Raw genomic sequence first — 15,082 nt, forward strand, 5'->3', positions numbered from 1 at the left:
GTGTCACACAGCCCAATCACCATGCAACATATGACCAGTCTCCTCATACACTAAAATGCACATAGCTCATACACACAACCCATGGATAGCTCATGACAACCACTAATAAAATTACAGTGAAAAAGTTTTAAGGGAATTTCCATTACAGTAGAAAATCAGGGCTCCCACTCCAACACAAACCACCATTCCATCAGAGTGGACAGGCCTGGGGACAAACCTGCCTCCAACTAGGACTCAAAGGGGGCGATCCCACTGCAGTTTCAACAGGCCAGACTGTTGCTGCCTGGAGCCTGGGAGTCAGGATGCCCAGCTGAGCCCTGGCAGTGTCTGGTTTCACAGGATCACAGCTGTAGAGAGATTTGCTTCAAGACTAATTGTACCATGTGTCTGTCTGGCCCATATTTAATTTAAATAACATTTAGAGGAGATTATGGACATAAAACACTAGAAATGGTGCTGAATTAAGATTTGGGAGCATATTGTATAGATGAATGTTCTGCATACAACAAGGGCCTGGGGGAGGACAGAGTACAACCCAGCCCTCCTTCTGGCCAAAAAATTTTGTTGAAGTTCTAATCCCAATGTAACTATGTTTGGAGACAAGGTTTTTAAGAGATAATTGAGGCTAAATATGGTTATAAGAGTGAAGAGGAGGGAAGGAAGGAAGGGAGGAAGAAAGGAAGGAAGGAAATGGTGCACCCCCAAACCAATAAAACTGACATGAGTAAAAGAGATCTTCCTTCTGCTTCTCTTTCCGCTTCTCCTTCTCCTCCTTCTCTCTCTCTCCATTAACCCACACAAAAAAGGCCAGATTGTTAGCAAGCAGCACAAACTATTCCACTCTGGGAAGAAGAGGGTAGGACTCAAGTTGTCATTGGGTAGCTGTAATACTGCCTGGGAGGAAGGAAGCCAGGCCATAATGCTCTTTGCTCTAGGAAATTTTGAAATCAAATTGATAGGAAAATGGGTTTATTCAAAGTCAGGTTCGAATGAAGATGGACAAAATATAATTGTTTCAAAAGTTCCATCTGAAAATCCAAAGTGTTGGCTGCCTCCCAAAATTAGCTCAATTTTTAAAGATGAGGCTGGAAAGTGTTATGAGCAGGAAATGTACCTAAGTAGATTTAGTGAGCCTGCAGAGAGACAGACCTGAGTGGGCATCTCTGCTTCCATCTTCTTTGGAGACTTCCAGGGTCTGGGGCTCTGGCCTTCAAAGGCTTCATTCTCTCAGCATAAAAAAAAAATCTATTTCCAATTCAGTGAGGGGGAGGGCAGTCCTTCAAACTTAGTCTGGTACAAAATTGGAAGTTTTTAGTCAACTTTGAGACACTATGACCAAAAGAACTGACAAGAACAACATAAAGGAGGAAAAGTTTATGTTTTGGGGTTTCAGAGATCTCGGTGCTTAGACAGTCAAGAGCTATCTGTGAACTGTGCATGGGCTAAACTGGCATTGTAGCAATTGAATAGGATAATCTGGTATCTGGGAACTTTCAGTGGTACTCCTGCTGCTGAGACTTCCCAGATACATGTGAGTTCCTATTCAGCTCTGCTTGGTTCTGCACAGCACCTGAGATGGAGTGACCTGCTGCAGCCACCTAGCCACCTCAGAGATGCATGTGGCTTGTCAAGTTGCTAATCAACCTGTTGACTGCAAGACACCATAAAGCAAGACTCCACCCTCTAAAACCTTATCCCTGCTTTTGATGCTTTCCCTTAAATAAAGAGTCAGAGCCATTTTTTTAAGGACAGCAAAACGGTTTATTTGAAAAATTACTATCTATTGAAAATATACATTAGAAATTATTACATACTTCCATAGCATTCCCCTCCCCCACCACAAAATAGACATATCTGCTTGCTATGCTAATACTGTAGATAAATTCAAACAAAAAAGTAAGTCATCATCAGTCTCCTTTCCTCATCCATTAGAGCTGAGGGGAAAAGGTCAACGTGTATCTGCCAGTCAGTAGGAATTTAATAAGTCCCAGTCTTCCACAGCAAAACAAATACATATTTTTGCTTTGAAGACTGTGAAGAATTAGTCTGTTCCTTCTCTGACTCCTCAAAAACTCTATTCTTGCTCTTCTTTGACTCTTGTCTCTCTGTGGCTTCACATTTTAACAATGGCCCATCACAGTCTGGGGATTTTCTTTATAGAACTGGAGTTTTCCAGAAGAGGTCATGTGGGAGTCTGCCAGGGGACACTTCCTCAAGATTTCCATCAGAGCCTGCTACCGATAGAAGTACTGAGTTGCCTCTTGAGGTTAGGGGACTTTTCTGGGTTTTTTGGCCTCCACCATCACACGTTCCCACTGCAGAAGAATCTGGTCAGCCCAGCCCCTCTGTCTTGCAGTTACTATGATCAAATTCCTTCAAAGGCACTTTGGAATGAATAAGGCCTATGTGGGTCTGGAGCTTCTGTTTGACAGTGTTGATATCCTTGAGTCCTGTCCCAGAAATATCTAAGCAGTTTAATTTTCTAAAAGGAAGAAAGTATCCAATTCCTGCATCTGTGATGTCAGGGTTACAGGATAAGTCTAGCAGTGTTAGGTTCTCAAGACCTCTTTTCATCACTTGAACTGGTACTGTTGTTTTCAGCACTCCTGCATCAGATAAATAATGATCCTTCAGGTGGAGCTGAGTTACACTGGACAGGGCCTCGTTGGTGAGATGTTCTAGAAGTTCATGCTTATCTCCAAGCTTAGAACAGGAAAGGTCCAGGTGAGTCAGCTCCTGGAAAGACTTAATCTCCTCAAGTTTTTCTGAAATCACCAGATACCTATTTCGCAAGCACAGAGAGCACAGCACCAGACTTCCATAGGCCTCAGTGAATTTCTGTAAAGCCCTCAGCCCTGCACCTGGCTCTGTGAATTTCTGCCTGGCTTCAGCAGCAGAGAACAGTTTTTCAGCAATTTGCTCAAGAAAGCCAATAAGGGGATCAATGTGATCAACATTGTCAGAGATGAAGCCCAGGACGAGGCTGAAGAGGGATTTGGCAGAATACCGAAGATCCCCTCCTGGGCATATATGAAGATGAAATGATCAGTATTCTCTTTCTGTGCAGTATCATCTTCCCTGTTCATGCAAAGCTCCACAGAAAAGCCTTTGGGAGACAGTCTGAATGGCCTTGGGGATAGAGTTACAATGAGGCCTCCCTTCTTTCTGCCATGGTAGAAATTAGCCACATTCCACACCTGGAAAACATCTGTCAACCCATGACCTTCATTTCAAGTCTGCAAACACGTTTGCAAACACGTTTGGCTTATTAGAATTTTTGAGAAAGTTTCTAACATAAAAACTCAAAAAGAAAGCAGTTCTAAATTACCAATAACCAACAAACAATCCCCCTCTCATTGCTCTGTGTCACCTACATTATTCAATTTTCAATTCTCCCCACTACTTCTTTTTTCCTTTCCTACCTGCCTTCTCACCCATACCCTTTCCTCCCACAAGCTCTGGAGGCTCACATCATACCCAGCTCTCTACTTTCCCTCAAGGGCAAACTAATTTCTCCCACATCTTAATACTCTTACCAACTCTACAGCTTCTCACCCCAAGCCCTAAACCTTCCCCTTCACACATTCACAGCTCATCTGCCACCTCTTCAGAGCTCATCCCTTTCAATCCTTCCGCACCCCTTCCAAAAACGTGGCTCCTAGTCCTAAGACCCAATCCACCGGCTTCCTTTCCTGTCTCTACGCCATTCCACCCACATCTCTTCAGTCCTTCAGCATCCGTCCTTCCCTTCCTCTCCTTTGGGCTTTCCTCCCCTCGGACTCCAATCTCTCCATTCCTCTCCCAGTCTTGTGTCCTCAACCCTCAAAATCCCATTCCTTCACGCTTCACCATCCCCATCTTCACAATTGATGGCCCCAACTTTCTTCCCTGCTTCCAAGACCCCACCCCTTCCCCCATTCCTCTCCTAGCTCCCCTCCTCCGTGCACCCCCAAACCACCTTCCCTTTCGCCTCGCCGGGTACCGCAGTCCTTCGCTCCCTTCTCAATTCCCACGCATGACCCTCTCCTACTCCCAAGCCAATGCTGCTTCCTCCCGCACCCGGCCCAAACCCTGAACCCCGAACCCAAGTCTCTCATGCCTCTACAGCTTTCCCTGGCTCCTCACCCCCGCCCTCAAACCACCTCCCACACCCCTACATCCTCATCCTCCCACCCTCCCTCACTCTCCCTTCGGAGCCATTTTTTAACTGCTCTGTTCCAGCTTCTATCAGGACTGAAAGAATCTTTTAGGTGTTCTGCTTTTAAAACCTATTCTTTGACTTTGTTTCTTATTTCTTCATTAATTACTTCATACCATATTATTTTCTCAGGTGGCTTATCCCCTCCTGAGCAGGAAAAATTACCCTGATGAGGTGCTGGCTGCCTTGCGATAACCAACTCCATTGCTTTGGGCCGGAAGTGAGACAGAACACCAGGGCAGAAGAGTATGGAGGAGAAAAGCAGCTCAGGACATGGCAATCCGGAAGTGGGGAGAGAGAAGGGGGGGGGCGGGGGGCAGGGGGAGGGAGAGGGGGGCTCCATTCACCAGGGACTAAAATATACATCCTAAATGCCGGCCCCCCCAGTAACCTGTGTTCTCCACCCACTGCCTACTTGCCTACAGTTACCACCCAGTTAATCCCTCTCAGTGGAACAATTTACTTACTAGTTACAGCTCTCATAATAGTAACATTTCACCTATGAATGTTATTGAATTGCCTCACATAGGATCTTTTGGGGATACCTCATATCTAAACCATAACAGAAGAAAATAGGTTTTATCCAAAGCCATCTTTGAAAGAAGATGGACAAAAAAAAATTGTTTCAAAAGTTCCATGTCAGAAAAGCCCTGGGACAAGGATGGGTTTTAAAAGTGGGAGGGTGTATTAGAAAGAAAGACAGAAATTTTATGTTTTACCTCCTTAGGTGCCATTGTTGTCCAAATAAATATTACAGGTTTTGTCTATTTCTGAGTCCCTGGAGACTTATCCTCATATCAATGGGAGCCAGAACATCCTATGACCAGCATCTGTTCCCCACCATTGTATACTAGTTTTGTCAGGTGCAGAGAGTTCACAGGGTGAGTTTTCATGAACTGTATGTGGAGAGCTGCACTTACACGAGTTCATTCTAGAAGACTCCTCTGTACTTGAACTTGATTCAGATGATGAGACTTTGGAGTTGACACTGATTACGTGATGAAATGAGTCTTTTGGATTTCTTGAATGGAGAGCAGAGCATGTGGAAGGAATATGAAAAATTTGTGTTCAAAAGGATGACTATGGTGGTTTTCAACTGGTCAAAAGTTTCTTGATACTCAAGAAGAGAAATTAGTGCTGCCCCCGCCCCCATGAACATGGTTGGACTCATTAAATTCACCTCTAGTGAAGAGACAAAAGCAGAAGCAATGGTGTACACCTACAGGCACAAAGACACTGGGGTACCTGCTTGCTGTGCTCTTTCTTGCATCATTCATTCCTGGCTAAGCCATCTTTGACTGGATAGTCACCTAAAGGTAGTCCCCCATGACCAGAAACTGAGGGCTGTGGCCAAGAGCTACATGAATGAGCTGTGAATGAGGTCCTTCCTTGTCAATCAGCCTTCCAGTTCTGGCTTTGAACATTGCCCATAGGAAAGTAGCATGATAATGAATCTTGGTAATTTTAAGCTGCTCCATTTTGGAGAGATGGTTACAAATTAGTAAGTAACATATGTACAGGGAACAACTATGGGATCAAGGGCTTTTTTTTTTTTTCAGAAACAAAGGTGTCCAGAAAAAATTGGAATGATTTATACAAATAATTGGTAGAAAAAGATTGCCAAATGACTTTTTATCCACTGAAATTGTCCTTCAAAAGTGTTCTCTTGAATGATTTCAATTGTTTTTAGAATCCCATTTTAATTTTTTTGCTAGCTTTATTTTTGTACTATTTTCTTAGGGATTTTCTTGGGATTATCATGCTCATCTTAACTTTTCAGTGTCCTCCACTTGACATTGTCCTAGTTCACATAAATACAGAAATCTTTAGAATTCTAAACTCTCCTCATTGTTGTGTTTAATGTATCTATTCAGGATTCAGAGCCCTCACAAAAAACTCTATCTGTATTTATTAAGTAAGTATAAAAGAGATCCAGGCATGGTGGTACATGCCTATAATTCCATCCTTTCAGGAGACTCAGAGTCAGGAAGATTGCATGTTCAAACCCAGCCTCAGGAACTTAGTAAGACCCTGAGCAACTTAGTGAGACCCTGTCTCAAAATAAAATATAAAAAGGGTTAGGGGTGTGGTTCAGTGGGTAAGTGCCCTTGGGTTCAAGAAAAGGTGAGAGAGAAAGATAATCTTTATTTTTATGTGTACATCATACATTTATTACCAACAACCCTCTCAACTCCAAAATTAGGCACAGGGATTAAAAATAAAAATTCATTGCATTACTTAGCAAAGCATTACTAGTAACTTTCATTAAAAATGTACAAACTTTGTTAAAAATTTATTTATAAAGGCTTCAAATGATTTGGTTACAGATACTTATAATACGTACATTTAAAACTATATGTTAACTGATACAATGGAATATGATTTGAGGAAATGACTCAGCAAATGATTCTAACAGACACCCCTGTAAGCTTTCATAATCTGAAACAATAGCAAAATGAGGTAACCAACAGGGGGAAAATAGCTTTCTAATGAAGGCCTAAAGATTCTGTGAAAAATATACTCACAAGTGAGTTGGTAGATCTCATTTTCAAATTATTACAAGAGGCCCAAACTTAAGAATCTTAAATCATATTTCAGAGAGTATATAAAAATCTAAATATACGTTCGCATTTTCCAGATTTTGGTTAAAATTTTTTTCCCCCTAGGACAAAAAATCCTTAATATGAGATCTTGATCCATGGAGGCCTTGAGTTGTTTTTTTCAGGGGTGGGGATTAAAAACAATACCAAACATGACAATTCATACCAAAAAACAAATAAACCAAAACCCACAAAAAAACCTACAGATGGTAAAGCCAATGTTGTTTTAGGAGGAAAGAGGACAAGGCAACAAACCAACATCTGCCTGCAATCTGGCACATCACCAGTGGTAACAGCTGGGCAAGAAATCAACTGTTCTTTCACAGAGTTGCTCACTGTGGCTAGTCTGAGCTGGTTCAGAACACACACACACACACACACACACACACACGCTCCTAATATACACTAACCACTTGGTAAGCAAGTCTGGACACATTTCTAAGAGCTCCATGCAAAGACAAGACATTCCTCAAGAGATCAGCCACAACAGTGCAACAATTAAACTCAGACCCTGCTGTCTCCTAAATTGCCAACTGCCTCTCAAAAATTTACTAGAAAAGGGACATTACAACAGGAATTCATAGTCAGAGGAAGGGGAGAAAAAGCTACTTCTCCTAGTCATTAGTACAATGTGCCTCGCTAATTAGGTATCTCTATATAAATTAGAAAAAGTGCTTTAACTTGCATGCTTTAGTAAAATTAATACTGAGTATAGTAGTGTTATGTTAGATCTGTACAGATATAAATTTTTGCAGCTATATCAAATAGTCTATAAGATGGGTTTTTGCCATTTTAAACATGATTTTTTTAATTAAGAAATAAAGATAAAACTATATGTGATTTGTATGTAGCTGATTATTATGTGCCAATACTTTTGGTCTTTAACATACTTTTTTACTCTTCAGGAACAGGAAAGGAATTATCCTGATGATTTAACAGTAACGTGCATTTTCCCACTGTTTAGGTATATTTCTGATGCACTGACAAATCTAGGGCAAAGGATGCAAAATCCTATTTGTATGACTATATAAAGGCAACAGTGTCTGGAAGAGGACAAAATTGTGCTTCTGTGTGAATTGACTTTACAGAACTCTAGGCTGTGATGAGCTTATAGATTTCAAGGGAGGGCAAGCAGCATGGCAGTAATAAGTAGTTAACACTGTCTGAGTACAAAAGAAAGATAATTTTTTACACTGAGCCAGACATTTGACATTTAACAGTTCTGATGTTCTTACCTTTTCTGGGATTCTGAGTTTTCCACTGGCATTGTTTGTTTTCAAACAATGTACACAATGGTGGGATTCATTGTGGAATATTCATATATGTATATAAGAAAATGATGTCAGATTTATTCTACTGTCTTTCCTTTTCTTTCCCTAATTCCCCTCCCTTACCTTTATTCCCCTTTGTCTAATCTACTTAACTTCTAATCTTTATTGTTTTCTTGAATGGGGATATAGGCAGTAGAAAATATTGAATTTAAGAAAGAAGAAAAAACAGATCTTGACATCTGGGAACTGCTCTGACACTTAGAGCTAGGCCTCAGATTCTTAGGAGTTGTCCTGGTGCTCACAGGATTCAGGAACTGAGGGCTGTGCTATTCCCTGTTGGATAAAAGGCATGTTAAGAAGCAATGTCAGACAAGCTCATTCTACAGCCACACAAAGTGAGATTAAAAATAAGAGTAATACATAACTTTTTCTAAGCATTTGCAAAAATAAGGAACTGTGCAGGGGCTGGGGATGTGGCTCAAGCGGTAGCTCGCTCGCCTGGCATGCGTGCGGCCCGGGTTTGAACCTCAGCACCACATACCAACAAAGATGTTGTGTCCGCCGAGAACTAAAAAATAAAAAAATATTAAAAATTCTCTCTCTCTCTCTCTCTCTCTCTCTCTCTCTCTCTCCTCTCTCACTCTTAAAAAAAAAAAAAAAAGGACTGTGCAAGTCACAAAACACTAACCATCTCCTTATGTTGGTGAATATGACTGGCAGCAGCTTCTTGACCAATTACAGTTTTATTCTTACTCTGGCCTTTACTTATTATGACTAAGATTTACAGAGACACTCCATCCCACAATTGCTCCAGTTTCTTGACATCACCCAATCTACAGTGAACAGCCAATCTATACTACTTCCTTGCTGTCCCCATGTCATCCATCCAAAGCCCCAATCCTATATCTTATCCTTTCAAATACCTTTGTACTAAGACAGACTATGTTTTTCATATGAAGATAATTTTAACAGATTTCCTTCCATCCAGGAGTCACAGTGTATCTTTCTGGGTGGAATATTGAATGTAAAGAACATAGTAGAGGGGCTGGGGTTGAGGATCAGTGGCAGAGCGCTTGCCTTGCACATGTGAGGCACTGGGTTCAATCCTCAGCACCACATAAAAATGAATAAACAAAGTAAAGATATTGCATCCATCTATAACTAAAAAATATTTTTAAAAAAGAACATAGTAGATATTCACTGTCAGAAATAGTAGCTATGAGCTAGATATAACTATTTATGTTTAAATTGACAAAATTTAAAATTATTTAGCAGACTAGCCACATTTAAATGCTTAATAGCCACGTGTAACTAGTGGCTACCTTAATGGTAGGTGCAGAGATAGAACAATTTCATCACCACAGAGTGTTCTATTAAACAGTATTACTGCCACCTGGCTTCAGATTCTCCTCAGAAGGAGGCATGGAGATTCTGAGGCCTATAAGTCACTTCTGCTGAAGGAGGGGTCCTGACCCTGACCTTGACGGGTGAGTGCTGGGTCTTCAGAGAAAAGGCCTCTGCAGAGGACAAGCTTGGGGACAGCTCCACTGGGCCATAAGACCCAGGTGACGTGGAATCTATGTAACCATGACACAGACCTTTTGCCCCACCTTGGCCACTCATTGTCCTTACCTCTTGCCTACCCCTTACCTCCTATTTTCCTTCCCTTCCTCACAACTGACCTCAGTTAGTCCTTTATCTACCTCCCTTCACCCCTTTTCTGTCTCACAAGGCCTGTGTTCCACCTTCACTCCCCTTTGCCCCGGCAACCTGGAACCCCAGGTCCTGCCCAGGCAGGAGGGTTACACCAGTCTCAGCCTCTATGGGTCCCCATGGCTCCATTCCTTCATGTGTTTCCACACAGCTGTGTCCCCACCCAGGTGCCTAGAGCCCCGCTTCCTTGCAGTCCACTAGGTGGACTGCTTGCAGATCCTGTGCTTCCACAATGATATCCTGAGTCCAAAGATGGAGCTGCGGAAGCAGTGGATGGAATCATAGTTTCTGGAGTATTGGGAGGAGGAGACACTGGGCATCCAGAACTCTGCAGAGTCTTACTTTGCAGGCTTGAATAACCTATGTGGCTACCATAACAAGAGTGAGGCTGGTGAGTGACAGTGGCCTAGTGCATATAATTGGAGAAGGGTCCCCCATGTGTGAACCCTGATGACTAGATCTCTGGGTCTTTGTGAAACCATCCAGACTTTATTGACTCTACCACCTCCCTATCCCCTCCATCCAGCAAGAGGGTAAGAGACTGTGGGCATTGCCTTCCATTTCAGAGACCCTGAGTGCACAAAGAAGGAGGAGTTCTGACCAGTCACTGCCCTTTGGGATCTGGGAGGTGAGGCTGACAGCAGAGTGTGACTAAGAGGGCTGCTCTGATCTAGCGGTCATGGCCAGAATCTCACACTCTCCAGAGGATGTCTCACTGTAAAGTGAATACTGATGGGTGCCCCCTCCACAGGTACCATCACAATGCTTAGGATCGTGTTGTATTTCCTCACCTTGATAAAGGACTTGAGCTCCTGAACCACATCAGAAAAGGTGGCTCAGGTCACCAGGTACCAAGTGGGAGGCTGTCCCAGAGGCTGAACTCATCAGGGCTTATCTGGAGGACATGTGCATGGATGATCCAAGTGGGTGGCTGTGGTGTTCCCTCTGGAGGGGAGCAGACATATACATGACATGTGCAGTATCATGAGCTGCCTGAGCCTCTTATCCTAAGAAAGGATAAGGAGGACATGAGGACACAAAGTGTCAGGGGCTAGAAGGAAGTTCTCCTTCAAAGAACAGCCTAACATTTACAAGAAACAGCCCCCTGGGAGACATCCTGCCTGGGAGACATCCTGCAGCCATCTATCTCCCTGAAACATCCTGTGGTTATCAGGATCATCAGACATCCTGCAGCTGGCAGTTTTACCACCCACATCCAGCAACTGCCGATAAGAGAGCTTCCCCATCCCCAGCATATAAATACCTCTGTGTGAACAATAAAAATTTGCAGCTTGATCAGAACTCCTGTCTTGCTGTCATCTCTGTGTCTCTTGTCCCTTCATTCCTCCCCGCCTAGGTTCGCCACCCACATTGATGTCCTGCCGGTTGGGACAACAAAGTCTATTGTCAAGGAAAGTTGGAGCACCTTCAGCAGGTTCTGAATTTGGGGGTCAAGGGCCCTAACCTTGCCTGCCTTCCCAAGAGCCTCCTCCTTAGCCCATCATCCCCACTGTGAGCATCACGGCTGTCCTGGTTCTCCTTGGAGCTGTGGTGGCTCCTGTGATGTGGAGGAGGAGGAACACAGGTAGGGAAAGAGTGAGGAAGTGGGTCTGAGCTCCTGGCAGGTGGGGGTCAGACCCAGGTAGAAACTAGTTATGGAGAAGCACCACTTACACACATGTGCTTAGCCAGTCTGGGGCCAGTTCTTGAAAGTTACTCTATTATACAGTACCTGGAAAGTAAAGGACAGATTGATGACATTGACGACTAGAGTGATGGGACCTGACTCCTAGCAGTTAGAGGTCTGAGTGGAAGGTCCCTGCTGAGGCCAAACCTCCAGGAAGGCAGTTGGTCCCAATCCCTTTACATTTCTTTCTTCATATTTTCTGTTCCTTTTGTAGGTCTGCAATCACAGTTCTGTAATTCCCTGGGGTTCAGGATTTTCTAGTTCCTCTAGGCCTTCTTGGCCCTGCTTCCTCTCTGGCTTCTCCCAAGTTGTTTTCTTCCCACAGATGGAAAAAGAGGTAGCCATAGTCAGGCTACATGCAAATGTGCGTAGAATTGATCCCTGACCCTCTGGGTGAGTTAGATTGGAGCCCCTGGGGGAGTCATTCACCCCATCATTCCTCCTTTAGCCACATCTGCTGTGGCTTCTGACCAGTTCTTGTTTTGTTCTACTCCAGATAGTTACAGTGGTCTTGGCCCAAATGACTCTCTCATGGCATGTAAATGTGAGTTTCGGTGGTCTTGAAGAAGGGGGATCAGATGGGGTAAAGGGAACACAACTGTGTAAAGGGGATGCTGGGTATAGACATTTGATTGTGCATTGGACTGTTCACAGTATTACCTCTTACAGAGACTGATCTGAATTCATTCATGATTATTTTATTTTAGAGTGCAAGACAGCTACCTTGTGGAGGACTGGACAACACAAGAGTTCTTGAAGTCTGTGCCCATCCCTACTGTGATATGAAAACTCCTGAATTCTTTTGAAACTAGAGAGAGAGAGAGAGAGAGAGAGAGAGAGAGAGAGAGTTTCTGTTGGCATAATTAGAGGAAATGTGGTAGTGGTCTGTCCCAAAGCAAGAAGACCCACTACCCACTCCTTCCCTTATTCCCTGTCAATCTTCTTGTTCCAGCCAAAGTGTATTGGGTTGTCTCCATTCCTGTCTCAGTTCCATGGTACAATGAGCTGTAGCTTCTTACTTCTCTGAAAATAAGAATCTTATCATGGTTGATGGGTTAATTAAAGCAGAGGAAGATTCCTAACACTTGAGAGAGGAATTAAAAACTGAGAACTTTCCAGAATCCATGTGTTTTCTGTGCTGAGTTCATTACAGGTGGGGACAGGTGAAGGCTGTGAGGAGCTGAGTGTTCAAGTTGTGCCCAGTTGGTGCTCAGTCCATTGTGGGATTTGAGTCAGTCCTCAATTGGTCATCTTCCATTCTGCTTTGTCCTTGTCTTTCAGTAGAATCTTGTCCCACTAAACCTATGAATACAGGGACTTTGACATTGTCTGGCCCTTGCCCAGACTCAAGACCTTGGATAGTGAGAGCTTTGTGTGGTTGGGTCAACCTAGGGTCAGGCTTGGCTCTGGCTCTTAGTTGCCAACTTTCCTATATTGAGTTTTTATTTCTTTGTTTCCATGGGAGGATATTTCCTATTCTTGTTCTTTTGTGTGAGTTCTGGTGTCATTCTCCTCTGGCTCTGAGTGTAATAGGAGTCATTTTCCCCAACATTGTCCCCACACAGCTGAGGGCAGCCCTTGTGCACATGGGTCTCTGTGCTATCAAGAGGTGAATTTTCACTTTCCAGCTGTTGGCCTCCTTCCTGGGCTGTTATATTTCCCATCTTGTCCCCAATCTTTTTAAAATGAATAAGATTGTGGGAATAGCACAGAGGAAGCATGTCATTATTTCTCATCTTTGATAAATTCCTACTAGGTTTCTATCTCCTATGCTCACCTATGCTCCTCCCTGCCTTTAGTCTTAATGATGGCTCCTATTCAAACTTATGGCTCCTATCTAAACTTATAGATTCATAAAGCAGAGTCTAATAGAGATTTTTATTTGGTTAAAAACAGGACTCAGGAGCCTAGGTATGAGAGGGGAGGCATCACTGGTGAGAAAAGCCCAGGTGGCCCTGACTTCAGTGTGAGAGGACCTCGTTTTGAAGCTGCCACAGAGCAGTATCACCATCTACCCTAGTTGGTGGCCTAATGCTGGGTTCACAAAATATGATTATTCCAATCACTTAGGAAAATGGTGAAGAAAGTTCGCAAATGCACAGAAGTACCTTTTCAAAATCCAGGGCGGTTCTGTGACCTATAGGGTCCATAGAAAGAGAGAGAGCCACTGGAATTCTTTATTCTTATATAGTGGACATACCAGGGGAAGTTTCATAGAACATTCTATCCCCAAAAAGGCAAAGGAACAGGATTACAAAGGAACAGATAAGTGTAATCCCCACCCCAGCAGGTGACACCTACACCTGGAGCCATACCTTGTTATCTGAGCTGAGGTAACGCCCAAGTTACTGAGATGCAATAATTCAGGATCCCCAGTGCATCAGGACTTAAAAGGAGTCTGCATCCAGGGCTGTCGCATCTACCCGCCAGCAGGAATGACGACAACAACAGGATTCTTCTTTAACACGCTTTATTGGGAGCATCCATTAGGTATAGATGAGAGGAAAGACCCCGAGCCCGAAAAAACCACCCCTTATATACTTCAACTGCAGCCCTGCTCATACACCATTGGACAAAGAGCGCATAGCAACACAGCAGCAGCCAATAGAATGATAGACCCAGCACTTGCACACAAGGCAAGAGACACCCAGTTCCAGCTTGTGCAAAACAACAAGCACTTCTTGAAAACAGTTTGTTCCAGGAGCTGGACAATTGATACATTCCATTCTAGGGAGTGGCTGAAAACAAAGAACTGGGTCTCAGCCCAAGAATTAGGCTCACGCCCACACAAGGCAGCACAGCAAAATAGCTCACCACACAGGGCAGCTCCCAACAGAGCAGTCTTTGGTCTGAGGCTCCATTAATGAATATACTGTCTCTAGGCTATGGAGGTGCTCTACAGTGAACTTTCATTCCATTGATATTTTTTGAGTACTATGTATATGACACACAATTTTTGCATTTAAAACCTGTCTTGGAATTAAAAACAGAAAAAATTCTATTTTTGTGAAATATGACTTTCACTAGGAACAGGCAGATGATATGCCCTAAGTAGAGTAAGAAAAGTGTTCATATTAGAAGGTGGTCAGTGTTACAGGGAATGTGATCCAGAGTGCTGTTGGGTAGGTACAGGGAAAATGACAGTTTCCATAGGGTCAGTGTGGGCCTGTTGGGTAGGTGACAGATTTGAAGAACATGAAGAGCTCTGTCATGAGGACTCTTGTTTTCTAGGCAGGGGAACTGTCAGTGCTAATGCACTAGGGCAAGACTGTGTCTATGCATTCTGGAAGAACAAGGAACCTTGTGTGACTGGAGCAGAGTCATCAAGAAGAGGAGGCTATCAGTACAGACAGAACATGTGGAGCTGAAGAGTGTTGGAAGGACTTTTACTGTGAGTGAGGCAGTCTGGAGCAGACAGATGAGGGCAACTTCTTATTTCAAGAACTCACTCCGGCTGCTCTGCAGAGAACAGTATGGAGAGGAAAGGGGCAGGTGAGGAGGTAGAGAAAAGTGGAGGGGACTAGTGTAAGTCTTTCAGGATGGACATATTGGTCACTTTACCTGGGTTGCAAGCAGTGAAAACTGGAAATGACTGGATTCTACAAATATATTG

The 15,082-nt window shown here is 43.4% G+C and overlaps 1 pseudogene across 1 annotated transcript; it reads right to left on the reverse strand.

Moving 5' to 3' along the window:
* Positions 1-1,966: 1,966 nt before the first annotated feature.
* On the reverse strand, positions 1,967-4,932 carry LOC308649353 (leucine-rich repeat-containing protein 42-like; annotated as a pseudogene). The gene is made up of 2 exons: positions 4,918-4,932; positions 1,967-3,197 (listed from the first exon to the last, which is right to left on the reverse strand). The product of its transcript is annotated as a leucine-rich repeat-containing protein 42-like (transcript).
* Positions 4,933-15,082: the final 10,150 nt, after the last annotated feature.

Source organism: Spermophilus citellus (genome assembly GCF_964194105.1).
Source record: "Spermophilus citellus genome assembly, chromosome: 5".
NCBI classification, from domain to species: domain Eukaryota; kingdom Metazoa; phylum Chordata; class Mammalia; order Rodentia; family Sciuridae; genus Spermophilus; species Spermophilus citellus.